At 51.5% G+C, this 14,707-nt stretch overlaps 1 long non-coding RNA gene across 1 annotated transcript; it reads left to right on the forward strand.

The window, feature by feature from the left end:
* The first annotated feature begins 9,146 nt into the window (after positions 1-9,146).
* LOC117195928 (uncharacterized) lies at positions 9,147-10,267 on the forward strand. Its single transcript, XR_004475828.2, has 2 exons — positions 9,147-9,389; positions 9,947-10,267. It is a non-coding gene; the product is annotated as an uncharacterized LOC117195928 (long non-coding RNA).
* The last annotated feature ends 4,440 nt before the right edge of the window (positions 10,268-14,707 follow it).

Here is a 14,707-nt window from a genome sequence, read left to right on the forward strand (position 1 = left end):
GGACATTGATGTTGTCTGGCTGTTATGAATAGTGCTGCTGTGAACACTCATGTACCAGTATTTGTTTGAGGACCTGTCTTCATTTCTCTTGAGTATCTACCTAGCAGCGGAATTGCTGGATCTTATGGTAACTCTGCTTTTAACCTTTTAAGGAGGAGCCAAGCTCTCTGGCTGCACCCTTTTACATTCCCACCAGCAGCATTGGAGGGTTCCCATTTCTTCCCATCCTCACAGACACTTGGTATTGTCTGTGGTTGAAACTGGAAGGAAGCCAGGAGTAGGTCATCTTGAATGGGTCCCTCCTGCCCAAGAAGATGAAACCACCACCCTGAGCCAGGTGGGGACTCCCTGGAGAGGAGGCTGGGGGAGTCACAGGGGCTCAGCTGGAGGGCTCCTACCTGGGCCAGCGATTCATGCCGGGGTCCCAATGAGGACAGCCTGGTGGCAAAGGCACAGCCACGCAAGGGCTGGTCATGTCTTCCATCCCGCCAAGCTGGAAAAGGGACCTTCAGAGCGGCCAGGAGGGTGGATCCTGGGAGGAAGGAGGGGCCGCAGGGCCATGGAGTAGGAAGGGGCTGTAAATCGGATATGAGACTGCAGTTCTGATTTAAATCCGACCAGAATCTCTACTCCCCGAGAACAAGACTATTTTTAATATATAGAGGGGACACTAAGGAGGGCTACAGGGACAGACTTCAGGGCAGGAAGGAGGTCCCCCGCAGAGGAGGTCTGAGGCTGAAGGTCTTCCAACACTTCAAGTCACCATGTCAAAGCTGATGTCTGGCCCTTTAAGTCTTAAAGGGCCCCAGCAGTTTTAAACGTGTATGCTGGGGGCACAGGGGAGGGACCCACCCCTTAATGTCACCATCCACCTGGCAATTTCCAGATGAATCCTGATACCACAAGTGTGAGTTCCAAGGAGTCTGGGGGAACATCTTGCTCAGAGATGAACATGGCTCTGGAAGTCTCCTCAAGCTGTGCTTGCAAACTGGTATAGCCACGGGCCCCACAGAGTAAGCGCTTTCTAGACACTCCCTTTGCCATCACATGTGATTGGTTTTGCCCTGCTTCCCCCAGGCCTGTCACATCCTAATTCCCTAACCTTGGTAAGCAAGCCATGAAATACTTCAAAATCGGTTTAACAAAGGTAAGATCTCTACCGTGAAAATGACAAAACGCCATTGAAGAACTTAAATCAAGTCCTGAATCAATGAAGAGAAATGTTCTCTAAGAAGAAGATTTGACTGTAACAATTGGCCAGGTCTCCAAGTATTAATATACTTATTCTAGTCCATTCAGAATCCCAGCAGGGTTCTGAGTTTGGGTCTGAGTCATTGCTTTAAAAACTAGACCAAATCTTCATTTTTTAAAAATTGGACCATATGAATCTGATATTCAGGTGGAAAAATCAATCTGCAAACATTGTCAAAACAACTTCGGAAAGAGACCCTTCAGGGGATTGTAACCGACCGGATTTAAAACTCACTCTGCAGCCACGGTAATTAAACCGTTCCTGCCATGGGACAGACAGAGCAGTGGAAGAAATAAGAGTCCAGAAACCCCTCTACGTACATATAGGAACTTAAAATATGACAAAGGACAGATTCTTTATTCGAAAGAGTTGAGACAATTGACGATCCATTTGGAAAAAGTCGAAGTTAAATCCCTACCTCACACCATATACAAGAGTAATTTCCAAATGAATCCAAAGTAAAGGAATTTTTTTAAAACTCTAAACATATGGAAGATCATAGAAGCAAATATTCTTATAACACCACTGTGCAGGAAGTCTTTCTAAGCAAGATAGGAAACCCAGAAGCCATTAAGAAAAAATAGAAATAAAAATTGAGTACACAACATACATATTACATACACATACATACACAACATAAAAAGTCTTACAAGGTTGTGCTTTAGGAAGGCCACTCTGGTGGCAGGTATGGGAGAAGCATTGGCAGAGGATACCAGCTGGAAATTTAGGAGAAGTCCAGGGGGAAGAACGTGCCCTTGGTCCTGAGAGGAGATATCAGAATGAACCAGAGCAGTGGCCAGCAGGGGTGTGAGAGAGATGCCAGGATTACGTTAGAGCTTAAATACATATGATAGAAACAAGTGTTATTCCTTGTCTTTTCCCCAGGCAATCCTTGATGCTAGAGAGAACGTCATCTCCACTGGATCAGATTCGCTCCCTCCCCTGCCCCAAAAGGGACTTTGGGGTGTGTTTGATGGAGAATGGAGGTGTCAGCTGTCAGGTGAGTCAGGCTGAGTGGAGCCCTTGAGGCTTCAGTTCAGGTAGGATGATGAATAAAGACCAGGGGGTGGGATGGGCAAGGGATCAAAGACACCGCAGACCACTGCCACCAGGAGAGGACTGCAGGGGCCCCTGGGGCCAGATATAAAGGGACTCTGCTAAGGAGGGGGCCTCAGGACATGGCTCTCTCTGCACCATCACCCAGCTTTTTTCCTCTCGCAGTGGTTCTCAGGACTGTGCCCCGGACTCACCTGGAGGGCTCATTAAGACAGATGGCTAAGCCTGCTCCCCAAGTTTCCTCCTTTTTCAGGATTCTGTTGGCTACTCTGTTACCCACACCTTTCTGCCTAGATTTTAGAGTCGTTTCCTTGATAGCTGTGAAGCAGTTTTGCTGGCATTTTGATTGGACTCCTGTTGAATCTACAGATCAAGTTGGGAAGAACGGACATCTTGACAATATTGCGTCTTCCAATCCATGAACATGGAACGCCTCTCCACAACCCTCTACCCTGAGTTTCTGATGCAGTGATCAGGAGGGCCTGAGACTTTGCATTTCTACCTCATGGCCAGGTGACCCCACTCTGAGAACTACTGTCCTAGGCCCCCGAAGCCCTGCCTGGCTTGGGAGTTGGGGCCATTCTGAAGACTGGGAACCTTCCGGGCTGGGCCACAGAAGGAGCTGTGGTTCCCATGCAAATCATAGCAGGTCGGTTCTGCTGGGATTTGCATGCTAACAGCTGACTTTTTTAGATTTTTAATCTCCAGCAGATAACAGTGAGTGCCAGGAATTCACAGGTGTGGAGGTTCAAGGGGACACAGCCACTTGTGGGAAAGGGTTTTTTCTCTAAGTATCCAATTCCTCAATTTCCTGGGTGAATTTCTTGCCTCTTGGGACTCTCCCTTCCCCCAGTAAATACCTCCCAGGCAATCTCAGAAAATCAACCCCAGGTCTAAAACTAGCAGGGTGTGGGTGTGGCCTCTGGCTGACCCTAAGGTGAGTCCAGCTGGGTGGCCCGAGGAAGGGACTGAGCCGTCAGAGGAATCCTTGCAGGACAGAACACGATGCTGTGAGCAGAGTGCTGGCACACAGCACACCCCACTTCCCTTCCCAGAGGAGTCGAGGGCCAGCCGAGGAAGGACCAGGCCTTCCAGGTGGAAGGAACAGCCTGGGCGAGACTCAGAGACCAACCCCAGGCCTCCACTGGGTCACGCAGGTGGCTCTCTCAGTGGCCACATTCCTGCCTGCTGTGACTCTGATCCCAGGCACTCACTCAACCCACCGCCTTCCCTTCCTCCCGGACCAGCCCTCCTAGGTGCCCCCTCGCTGACGCCGGCCACGCAGAGCCCCAGTCGGGGATGCTCAGCGACATGATGGTGTGTCCCACGGGGTGGTGGCTCTGGCCCTTCTCCCTGGCTGGCAGGGTTGGAAGGGCGGCCCCAGTCTCCACTGGGGGTCCTGACAGCTCTGCCTGCTTCCCAGTGTCTGCAGGGGCTCAGAGTCCTCATGGGACCAATCCAGAGCCTGCTCTGGAGAAGCAGGGACCCCAAGAGGGAGGGGCCGGTGGCCATGGCTCCAGAATGCAGGGCAATTCACTGCCACTTGTGTTGTGATTGGGCTGGAACAGGGCACACAGAAGGCCAGAACTGTTGCCATGGATCCAGCCCTGTGGGCCCTCAGAGACCACAAGCTAGGCCTCGCGGCCAGCAGAGGGGTCATCCTGGAGACCCCAGGCCCTGAACCCCACACCTTCTCCCTGCATCAGGGCCCTGGTGCCCCAAAGCCCAGGTCCCAACACTGGGGGTCGAGGGGACCAGCTGAGATGCACGGGGCCCGGTCTGGAGCTGCCGAGGGTCCCACACCAGAAACCGCATGGAGCCTTTCGAAAGTGGCCAAGAACTGCCCTTTGCTGAATGTCCACACGCAGCCAGGGGTTGAGTGGCCGGGGGCCTGGGCTTCAAGTGGATGTGGGTTCAAATCCCAGGCACGCCACCCAACAGCTGTGTGGCCCTGGCTTCCCGGGACCTTCCCAGGCTCTGGATAGTGGGTGAGGACGTCTGTCCCAGGCCGCAGTGATGGTTACAGGTGATGCGGAAGTGCACACCTGCGTCGGGGCCAGGCCTGGAGCAAGTGAACCGGGGATGCGGTCCCTGCTATTTGTGTTCTGGGGTCCTGGGCACCCAGATGGGGAGCGTCACAGAGGGGGCGCTTGGGAAGTACACGAGAGGCATGGCTCAGATTTCCTAAAGCCGTGCAAATCCCTCAAAACGGGAATCTCTGGAATCTCCAGTGTGGCTTTGACCTCTCTGTGTTCTGGCCCAAGGCCAGGCGGGTCCATCACAGAGTCCCCAGCACACACGCTGTTCATCAGCATCTGCAGGTAGTGGGCATTTGCCTCTGAGTGTCCTGCCTGCTTCGTCCCTGTGTCCCCAGCACTCGCTCTCCCCTGGCCTGAGCCTGGAGCCTCTCTGCAGACCCCCTACTTTGCAACCAGGCGTCTGTACAGTCAGCTTGGACTGCCTTTCCAAAGGTCCCATCGACCAGGCAGCTGAACAACAGAAACTTATTGTCTCCCAGTCCTGGAGACTGGAATCCGAGATCCAGGTGTGGGCAGGGCTGGTCCCTCCTGAGACCTCTCTCCTCGTGGTGTAGATGACCCTTTTCCCCCTGTGTCCTCACAGGGTCATCCCTCTGTGTGTGTCTGTGTCTTGATCTCCTCTTCTCATAAGGACACAGGTCCTATGGGATAAAGGCCCTACCCTAGTGACCTCATTTTACCTTAATTATGTCTTTAAAGGCCTTTTTTCCAAATACGATCACATAGTGAAGTGCTGGGGGTTAGGACCTCAACATAGGAAATTGGTGGGACGTAACTTAGCCCATAACATCTGTCTCCAGGAACCTCTGTTAATGTGCACACGTGTACTGGAGTGGAGACCCAGCACCCCCTTGCCCTCACTCACATTAGATTGAAGTGGGAAGGGACCCAGGACCAGTAGGCTTTGCCCCTTCCCTTCCTTTTTTCTCCAGTAAGCAAAGCCTGGTGTTCCCAGGAGGCCTTGGGGTTGGATGTCCAGTGTTGCTGGTTATACAACAGTCCCCTGTTGGGTCTGGAGCCCAGCCCAGCCAGGTTTGCAGCCAATGAGGCCAGGATCCCAGCAAAAGTGCACCCATGGGTGATGCTACCCACGTTTTCTGGGTAGGATCCCCCCACCCATCCCATGGAGTCTGTGGGTTCCTCTCTGGGCAGCCCACACATCAGGTTGGGAGGGTCTGGCATCCGTGGGCAGAGGGGAGCAGTGTGAGGGTGCAGCTCTCAGGAATGAGGGGGTGTCAGCAGAGGAGACCCAGACAGAGAGCCAGGTGCATCCCTGTCACTGTCCATTGTCTTGCCCTCAAGTGGCCAAAGGCAGCAACTACCAACACCTACTAGTGACAATTTCCCACCCTCGAATGGGATTTGCTTCTTTAAGGTTTATTGATTCTTGTAAAACTATTTGTCCCGCACCAAGTGGCCCCAATGAGTTCACAGCGTTCCTTTATCTCATCTCAGCTGCTACCCTTCCTGCTCTTCTCCTTCCAAATCTCGCTCTCTGTTTCTCTCTCTCTCTCTTTCATACACACACACACACACACACACACACACACACACACACACACAGCCAATTTACAAGTCCCTAATTTACTATTGAGTAGAAACAGAAGTTTTAAAATCTGTTACCACTTTGTGTAAAGTAAGAGTCATCAGGCTATGACTGAGGGGCTGCATATAGTGGATGGATCAACACAGAGCCTTTTGGGAAAAACTTGTGCTTTATTTGCTTCCTTCCCACTTCTTGATTGGGGTCGGAACAGCTGATAGTCTCCAAGTTAGGGCTTGGTGATTCTCCTAAGCCTCCCCGCTCCCTTCGTCTCCTGCTTGCCCCAGCTCCTAGCTAAGCTAAGCGCCACTCTTAGCTCTGAGCTTAACGGGTGCTCGATCAGCCCCAGTTCGGCTATTAGGACAACCCCCTTACCTCTGGCCATCTTGCCTTGTCCAACCCATACTACACACCAGAGCAGCCGTCGAATTCTGTCCACAGCAGGAATCAGACCAGGCCCATGTGCTTGAAACCCCCCAGTGGGTCCTACTGCTTGAAGGATAAACTTCAGCTCCTTAGGCTGACTCTCAGTGTTTTTCCTGGTATGATTCTGGTTCCAACTAAGATACTGACACCAATTCTGATGTGCGTGTCGTTCCCTCACACCGAGCAATTCTTAGACGCGAGCTGGGAGTCCTACAGTTCAACTCAGGTCTGACACTACCGACCTGGAGATGATAGCACAGACCCCACAGTTACGGGCTCCGTCCCACAAGAGCCCTTGACCCCACTTCAGATGCCAGTAGCAAATCCAAGTTATCACCTGTGCTTCTGACTATAGTTTGGATGTTCCCACCACCCTTGGGTCTGATTAATTTGTAGAGCAGCTCACAGAACTCAGGGAAACATGCTACTCACTAGATTACAGGTTTATTATAAAAAGATATAACAGGAACAGCCAGATGGAAGAGATGCCCAGGGCGAGGTGTGGGGGAAGGGCGTGGAGCTCCTCCACGTTTCCGAGCACCACTCTCCCCAAATCTGCACGTGTTCACCAACCCGGAAGCTCCTGGAACCCCATCCTTTTGGGGTTTTCTGAAGGGTTCATTGCACCAGCATGACTGGTGAAATCATTAGCTGTTGGTGGTGGGTTCAACCTCCAGCCCCCTTCCCCTCCTTGGAGGTGGGACTGAAAGTTTTCACCTCTGTTCATGTGGTTGGCTCCTCTGACAACCAGCCTCCATCCTTAGGTAATTTCCAAAAACCACCTTATTAACATAACAAAAGACACCTTTATGCTCTCTCCACAGGAAATTCCAAGGGCTTTAAGGGCTCTGGACCAGGAATGGGACAAAGACCGAATATATATTTCTTATTAAAAATCACAATATCGCACCTGGCCAGACCTCAGTTCTGCCTAACCAGCCTCTTCAGGCAACCATGCCCATCTCTGCCCTGGATGCAGAATGCTCTCCAACTTCTCCAGCGTGGAAGACCCGGGCATGTGTGCCCCTGCTAATAGACGGGGCATCACGGTGCACTGTTTCTTGTGCATTGGCGCCCCTCCCAGTGCAAGCCTCTCTCAGTCCATGAGGTTCAAGAGATGCAAAGGATGTTCCCCAGACCAGGGGTTATCAATCCGTGTTTCTTAGCCCCCTGGCTATTGTGGTTTATTTGGAAATGGGCATGTGACCCCAATCAAATCAATCAGAGCCCATCCAGACATTAGAGCCTTCTCAGAGGAAGACAGAAATGAGAAATGAAGAAAATGAGATTGAGTTCTGATGATATCATTTGAGCCGCTGGATCCAGCCGTTCCTGAAGCTGAAATCCCTGGGCTTCTCAACAAATGCATAAGCCACTTATACTCAGAAAGATTCTTCTGACTGACTGGCTCTAGTAACTGGCTATAGAATCTTTCTGAGTGTAAGTCATGATACTCAGAAAGATTCCTGTCCAGTAACAGATACGAAGTGTGAGTACGGCTCCTGTGGTCTTTGGAGAACAAGGGAGGTCGCTCAGTCAAGGGGCAGGCCTCGTACTTCCAGGAGCTTGGGCACCTATGGTCTGCCCTTCCCCCAGTCATGCCGCACTGACTGGAGAGGACACGGTGCTTCTGGGGGCAGCACCCATCAGTAGTGAGCCAAGGTCCATGGTCCCTCCAATGGACTTCCCAGTAAGAGAAGGAACCTCTGGGTGACAGAATTCACAGAGTGACAGATGAGCAGTGCCTGGAAAGGGGGATCTAGACAGCGTGGCACTGTGATCCACCCAAAACAATGCCAGCACAGGAGTTAGGCTGGTCCACACTGTGATCACGGCCAGCTCCCTCCGTCAGCTTGGTTCAAGTCACCTCCCTGCCCAGGCACCGTTTCCCTCGTCTCTAAAAGAAGATTGGACCTTACCATGTGTGGCAGGGACCACATTCTACACCCGGCAGGATCCCATTCACACCCCTCCCTCCCAGAGTCTCGCTGCACTTCCAGGGAGCAGGGAGGGCAGAGCGCACAGGAGTAGCTCTGGATAATAAGTGAGTCGAAGTACCAAGTCACTTCCAGGCTGAGGCTGTGAAGAGCCCCGTGTGCCCATCCTCCCGCAGAACCCTGAGATGAAACAGCCTGGATACAGACTCACCACAGGGAGGACAGATGCCCTGAGAAGTTGCCCCCTTCACTTTGGATTCTGTGTGAGAGAAAATCAAACCTTTGTGGCATGAAGCCTTTGAGATTTGGAGGCTCATTTGTTATTGCAACAAAACCTAGCTTCTCCTGACTAACACAGAAGAGCCGGGGCGCACACACTGTCACCAAGAGACTGGCTCCCGGACAGACATTACTAATCCATCAGGGCGTCCTTTCCTCCCCCAGCTCAGCAAGTGAACAGGCAGCCCATACCAATGGATCTACAGACCGTGAGATGTGACAAGATCCCTCGAGCTCATACATTGCCCCTCGGGTAGTTGAATCATTTGATTGCCCCCCTTCTTTGGGCACAAATGGTGGGACTTGGGAGGATCTGACGCCTTCCTACCGGTCTGTGTTCCGTGCTTGTCAAAGTGTTCCTTCCTCCTTGCCTGCTCTCCAAGGGGTGCCAAGCTGGGGCGGCCGCCCCCAGCCCCTTCCTGCTGCCATTCCCCCATCGCCAGCTCCGGCAGTGATTCCAGCATCGGTGACATTCTTCTCCCCCTCTGAGCTGCTACATGCAGAGCCAAGTCAGAGCTTGCTACTCTGAAGACACTGGGTGAGCTGGGCTGCCCCGAGTTCTCATTCTTCGTCAGGGTGTGCCTGGCCTCAGACTCAGAAAAGACAATTCACTTTCGGTGGGACCCCTTCCAGAAGGAGTGCTGGAGCTGGAACAGGAGCCCGGTCCCGGGGGTCAGCTCCCGCCCTGCGTCTGAGATGAGGGAAGGGCAGTCCCGGGACACGGGCTCCAAGCGGACGAACAGAGCGAACACAACTGTTGACAATGGGGCTTTGATCTGCCTAATGTCACAAGACAGCCGGGGACAAACGCCAGGCCCTGGGTGACTCCCGGTTCCCACAGGAGATGCCCTGTGCAGGTATTCACACGGGGAAATTCTTGGCAGGACTGGGCCCTGGGTCTGTGCCCATCACAGACACAGCGCGGCAATTAGGTTGTGGAAAATGGTGGGCGAGGCTCGTTTGGCCAAGGCTGCAGCCTCCGGCTTGAAGGTAGCATCAGAGGGAGAGAAGGAGGGAGGGAGGCAGGGAGGGAGGCCAACCCCGGTGGGAGTGGGTGCCTGGCTGGTGTGAACGAGGGTGAGCTCGAGGAATTCCTGTGGTTGGGGCAGCCAGCAGGCACAAAGGCCGGGCTGGCGCCCTTGACAATACACGCTCTGTCCCCAGCTGTTGGTGACCTTCGCCAAAGCGCTTGGTGAATGGGCCATGCCGCTCCCAGGTGTGTCCAAGCCGCCAGCGCTGGAAACACATGAAGAGGCCAGAGCGTTCACAGGATGTGTTGTAACTCGGGTGCCCACAAGGGCCGCCCTGGGGCTCGAGCCAGGCTGGCGGGGCCGTCCTCCGGGCTGTCAGGACGCATTATCCCCACCCGCGCTCCAGAACAATGGCCTCACCTGTACCTCGCTCTCATCCCAAGGTGCATGAAACGGCCCACGCCTCCTGCCAGCAGCTCTGGTGTCCCGGCCTGCTCCCCTGGGAAGGAAGTGGCAGGAAGAGCCCGGAGCCCAGAGAGATAGCGGCTGGAGGGACAAGGTTTCCTGAGAGCTTCCTGCTCTAGCCTCCCGATCACTTACTTCCAAGAAGAGTCCTGCGTGGACCACTGACCTCAGGCCCGTGAGGGACAAAATCCCCATCAACTTCTGTGTCCTCTGTCTTGGCCTCTGGGCGCCGTGATACCAGCCGCATGACGGTGAAGACACAGTTATGTATTAATAAACACCAAGATGCATTTGCTGGAGGCTGTCTTGCGTCACAGACACACTCGTTCATTTAATCCACGCAACCACCCAGGGGCAGCTGCCGCCAGCACCGCCTGCGTCCCACATTTGGGGAAACTGGGGCCCCAGCTGGTAATGGGCAGCCTTGGCTCTGAACCCGGGTGCCTGGCGTCCGTGTCCGTGACTGTGGCCACCTCACTGCTCTGATTGTCACCTCCAAACTCAGGGCCCTTTGGTGACGCCTAGAAGGGATTCCCTGACCACACTTTTCCTGTTCACGACCTTCCCACCGCCCACCCCACTGGGGCAGGGACCCCCACACCCATGGCTTCTTGAATCAGTAAGAAAAGCAACTGGATGAAACAGGCACCGTTTCTTGAGCTCCTCCCCAGGCCAGGCACGTCCCAAACACTTCCCATTCCCAACATCCCAACATGGGGATGCAAGATCACCATCCCCCTTTTACAGATGAGGAAACTGAGGGTCCTCGGTAGCTGGCCAAGGACCCCCCCAGCTCATCGGTGGGGTGATGGATTTCCGCCTCTAGCCTGGATGAAGGGGGGCGGGGGTAGGAAAGACGGGAGAAGGGATGCTGGCTCACTCGCAGGCAAAGCCTCCAGCGTGTGCGCCATCGCGGTAAAGATATATCCTGTCCCTGCCTGGGATGACCCGCGGCAGCCGTGCCCCCGGGACGCCCACTTCTGGGACATCAAGGTCGGCGCTGCGCTCTTGATCTTTGGGTCTGGCCAGTTTCGGGGTTTTGATGACCCCACTGGGAAGTCTTAACAGCAGGTGGCATTTCCGGTCCCGTGGGAGTGTTCTCAGAGGTGCCGAGGGGTAAACAATGACCACGGAGGAGGAACCCCAGCCCTGCTCAAAGCTGTCGTGTGCAGATGGACGTGACCCTATGCGTCCTTAGGGGTAAAATATTTAGATACTAGAGAGCCCGCTCGCATGTCAACAACAGCCCCTTTGTCCCAGGCGGAGGAGACAAGGGATGGATGGGAATTTGCATTTTTTAACTCATCCTCCGATTCTATGGATGGCCGAGACTACCTGGCACTTGGAGCCCCCCGCGTCTGGGCGACCCGGTGCAGGCGGGCGTCTGTGTGCCGGGCACTGAGCCAACGTGGGAGCCCCGGGAACGGAATAATGAAGAATTAATTTACCCAGCAGGGCCCTTTCAGTGTCTGGGAAGCTCTCGCACCTTCTCGGAGGGGGCAGACGTGTTTCCTTGGGAGGAATGCCGTTACACAATCGGTCTGTCAAGAGGCCGCATTAAGAATCCAGGCGAGGTTGCTTCAGCTGCGGCCGGTTCCTTTGATTCACACACTCCCCACGGGCAGACCCAGACCCCTGGTTCCCTGCTGTCCTGAGAAGGAACGAACCACCCGCAAGGGACCCCACACAGGAGCCAGAGAAAACACGGTGGGAATGCACCATCCCCCGACAGGCAGAGAGCTTATAACCTGAGTCCCCTGGAGCCCACAGGTACCTGCTCGGCAGATCTAACACCCATTGTGCAGACTGGCACACTGAGGAGCACACAGCTCCTTGACCACCAAGGAGCAGAGCAGTGATGACCAAGCCCACAGGACACATGCAGCGTATCTCACAGTACAGGTGGGGACATGGTGGGGGGCTGGAGGGGCAGCTCATATGCCAACACCGGAAAACAAGAAAATAAAAGATCAACGTAGAGAACAAACTTATGGTTATCACAGGGGGAAGCAGGGGTGGGATGAACTGGGAGATTGGGACTGACACATATATACTACTATGTATAAAATAGATAACTAATGAGAACCTCCTGTAGAGCACAGGGAACTGTACTCAATGCTCTGTGGTGACCTAAATGGGAAAGAAATCCAAAAAAGAGGGGATATATGTATACATAGAGGTGATTCACTTTGCTGTACAGCAGAAACTAACTATACTACAATAAAAATCAATTTTAAAAAGATCAACCAGCTACAAAAATGGGAAGGAAAGGGAACCCAGTGGGCTGTTCATAGGTTGAAGGAGGGTGTTGCAACCTCACCAGGCTGGGGACCCTTTGAAGAGCCCAAGGGCTCAATCCAGCTCCCCCGTCAAATCACCGGAGGCTCTATAAAAGGATTCCCGTATTATTCGATGATAAAAAGAAACGATCCAGGTATTCAGAGTAATCAAAATCCTGAAGACAGGAGGTAGAATGGTGGGTGCCTGGGGCTGGAGGAGGGGAGAATGGGGAGTTAATATTTCGCGGGGACAGTTTCCAATTCACAAGAAGGCAAGTGTAATGGGGATGGCTGGCAGGGATGGCTGCAGAAGGTATTTCATGAAACTAAGGCCACTGAACTGTATACTTAAAAAAGGTAAGATGGTAAATTTTGTGTTATGTGTATTTTAACACAATGAAAACAGAGGACGGAGAAAAATCCTTCTCTATGTATAAAATCACCTTCAGAAGGATGTTCTTTCAGGAAGTGTTAACATCAGTTACCTCCAAGGAAGAGAAGCAGGTGCCTGGGGGATGGGATTAAGAAGGGGACTTCGGTACCTTTTGAATTTTGAACCACACGCATGCATGGCAGTCACAAAAATATCATTCATTTTTTTAATTATTTTTTTCCCACATCTTTATTGGAGTATAATTGCTTTACGATGTTATGTTCGTTCATTTTTTAGAGAAAAAAAGAAACGAGCTAGCAAGCCACAAAAGACACAGAAGAACCAAAAATGCATATTGCTAAGCGAGAGAAGCCAGTCTGAAGGGCTGCAATACTGTATTTGGATTCCAACGACATGACATTCTAGAAAAGGCAAAATTATGGAGACAGTAAATAGATCAGGCGTTCAGTGGAGCACAGAGGATTTTTCTTTCCATTGGAGTAGAGTTGCTTTACAAAGATGTGTTAGTTTCTACTGTACAGCAAAGTGAATCAGCTCTCCGTAGACATATATCCCCTCTTTTCTGGATTTCCTTCCCATTTAGGTCACCACAGAGCACTAAGGAGTGTTCCCTGTGCTATACAGTAAGTTCTCATTAGTTATCTATTTTATTCCTGGTATCAATAGTGTATATATGTCTTCTTTTTTCTTTCTTTTTTATTGGAGTAAAATTGCTTTACAAGGTTGTGTTAGTTTCTGTTGTACAATGAAGTGAATCAGCCATATGTACCTATATCCCCTCTCTCTTGGACCTCCCTCCCACCCATCCACCCCCCATCCCACCCACCTAGGTCATCACAGAGCACAGAGCTGAGCTCCCTGTGCTATAGAGTAGGTCCCCACTAGCTATCTATTTTACACACGGTAGTGTATTTATGTCAGACCTAATCTGCCAATTCGTCCCACCCTTCTCTTCCCTCCGTGTCCACATGTCCATTCTCTACGTCTATGTCTCTATTCCTGCCCTACAGATAGGTTTATCTGTAAGATCTTTCTAGATTCCACATATATGCATTAATATACGATATTTGTTTTTTTCTTTCTGGCTTACTTCACTCTGTATGACATACTCTAGGTCCATCCACATCTCTACAAATGACCCAGTTTCGTTCCTTTTTATGGCTGAGTAATATTCCATTGTATATATGTACCACATCTTCTTTATCCATTCATCTGTCATTGGACATTTAGGTTGTTTCCATGTCCTGGCTGTTGTAAATAATGCTGCAATGAACAATTGGTGTCAATCCCAATCTCCCAATTCATCCCACCACCCCCCTTTTCCCCCTTGGTATCCATACATTTGTTCTCTACATCTGTGTCTCTATTTCTGCTTTGTAAATAAGATTGTCTATACCCGTTTTTACTGATTCCACATGTATGCATTCATATATGATATTTGCTTTTAGCAGCATTATTTACTATATATATATATATATATATATATATATATATATATATAAAATACTTGGGACTTCCCTGGTGGCACAGTGGTTAATAACCCACCTGCCAAGGCAGGGGACACAGGTTCGTGCCCTGGTCTGGGAAGATCCTACATGCCACGGAGCAGCTAAACCCATGCACCACAACTACTGAGCCTGCGCTCTAGAGCCCGCGGGCCAGAACTACTGAGCCCACATGCCACAACTATTGAAGCCCATGTGCCTAGAGCCATGTTCTGCAACAAGAGAAGCCACCGCAATGAGACGCCTGTGCACCTCAACGAAGAGTAGCCCCTCTCACCGCAACTAGAGAAAACCCGCGTGCAGCAACGAAGACCCAACATGGCCCAAAATAAATAAATAAAAATAATAAAATACTACTCAGCCGTAAAAACAATGACATAATGCCATTTGCAGCAACACGGATGGACCTAGAGATGATCATACTAAGTGAAGTAAGTCAGACAGGGAAAGACAAATATTATATGCTGTAACATACGTGGAATTTTAAAAAATGATATAAATGAACTTGTTTACAAAGCAGAAATAGACTCACAGACATAGAAAACAAGCTTATGGTTACCA

This window comes from Orcinus orca, chromosome 8 (assembly GCF_937001465.1).
Source record: "Orcinus orca chromosome 8, mOrcOrc1.1, whole genome shotgun sequence".
Lineage (NCBI taxonomy): Eukaryota > Metazoa > Chordata > Mammalia > Artiodactyla > Delphinidae > Orcinus > Orcinus orca.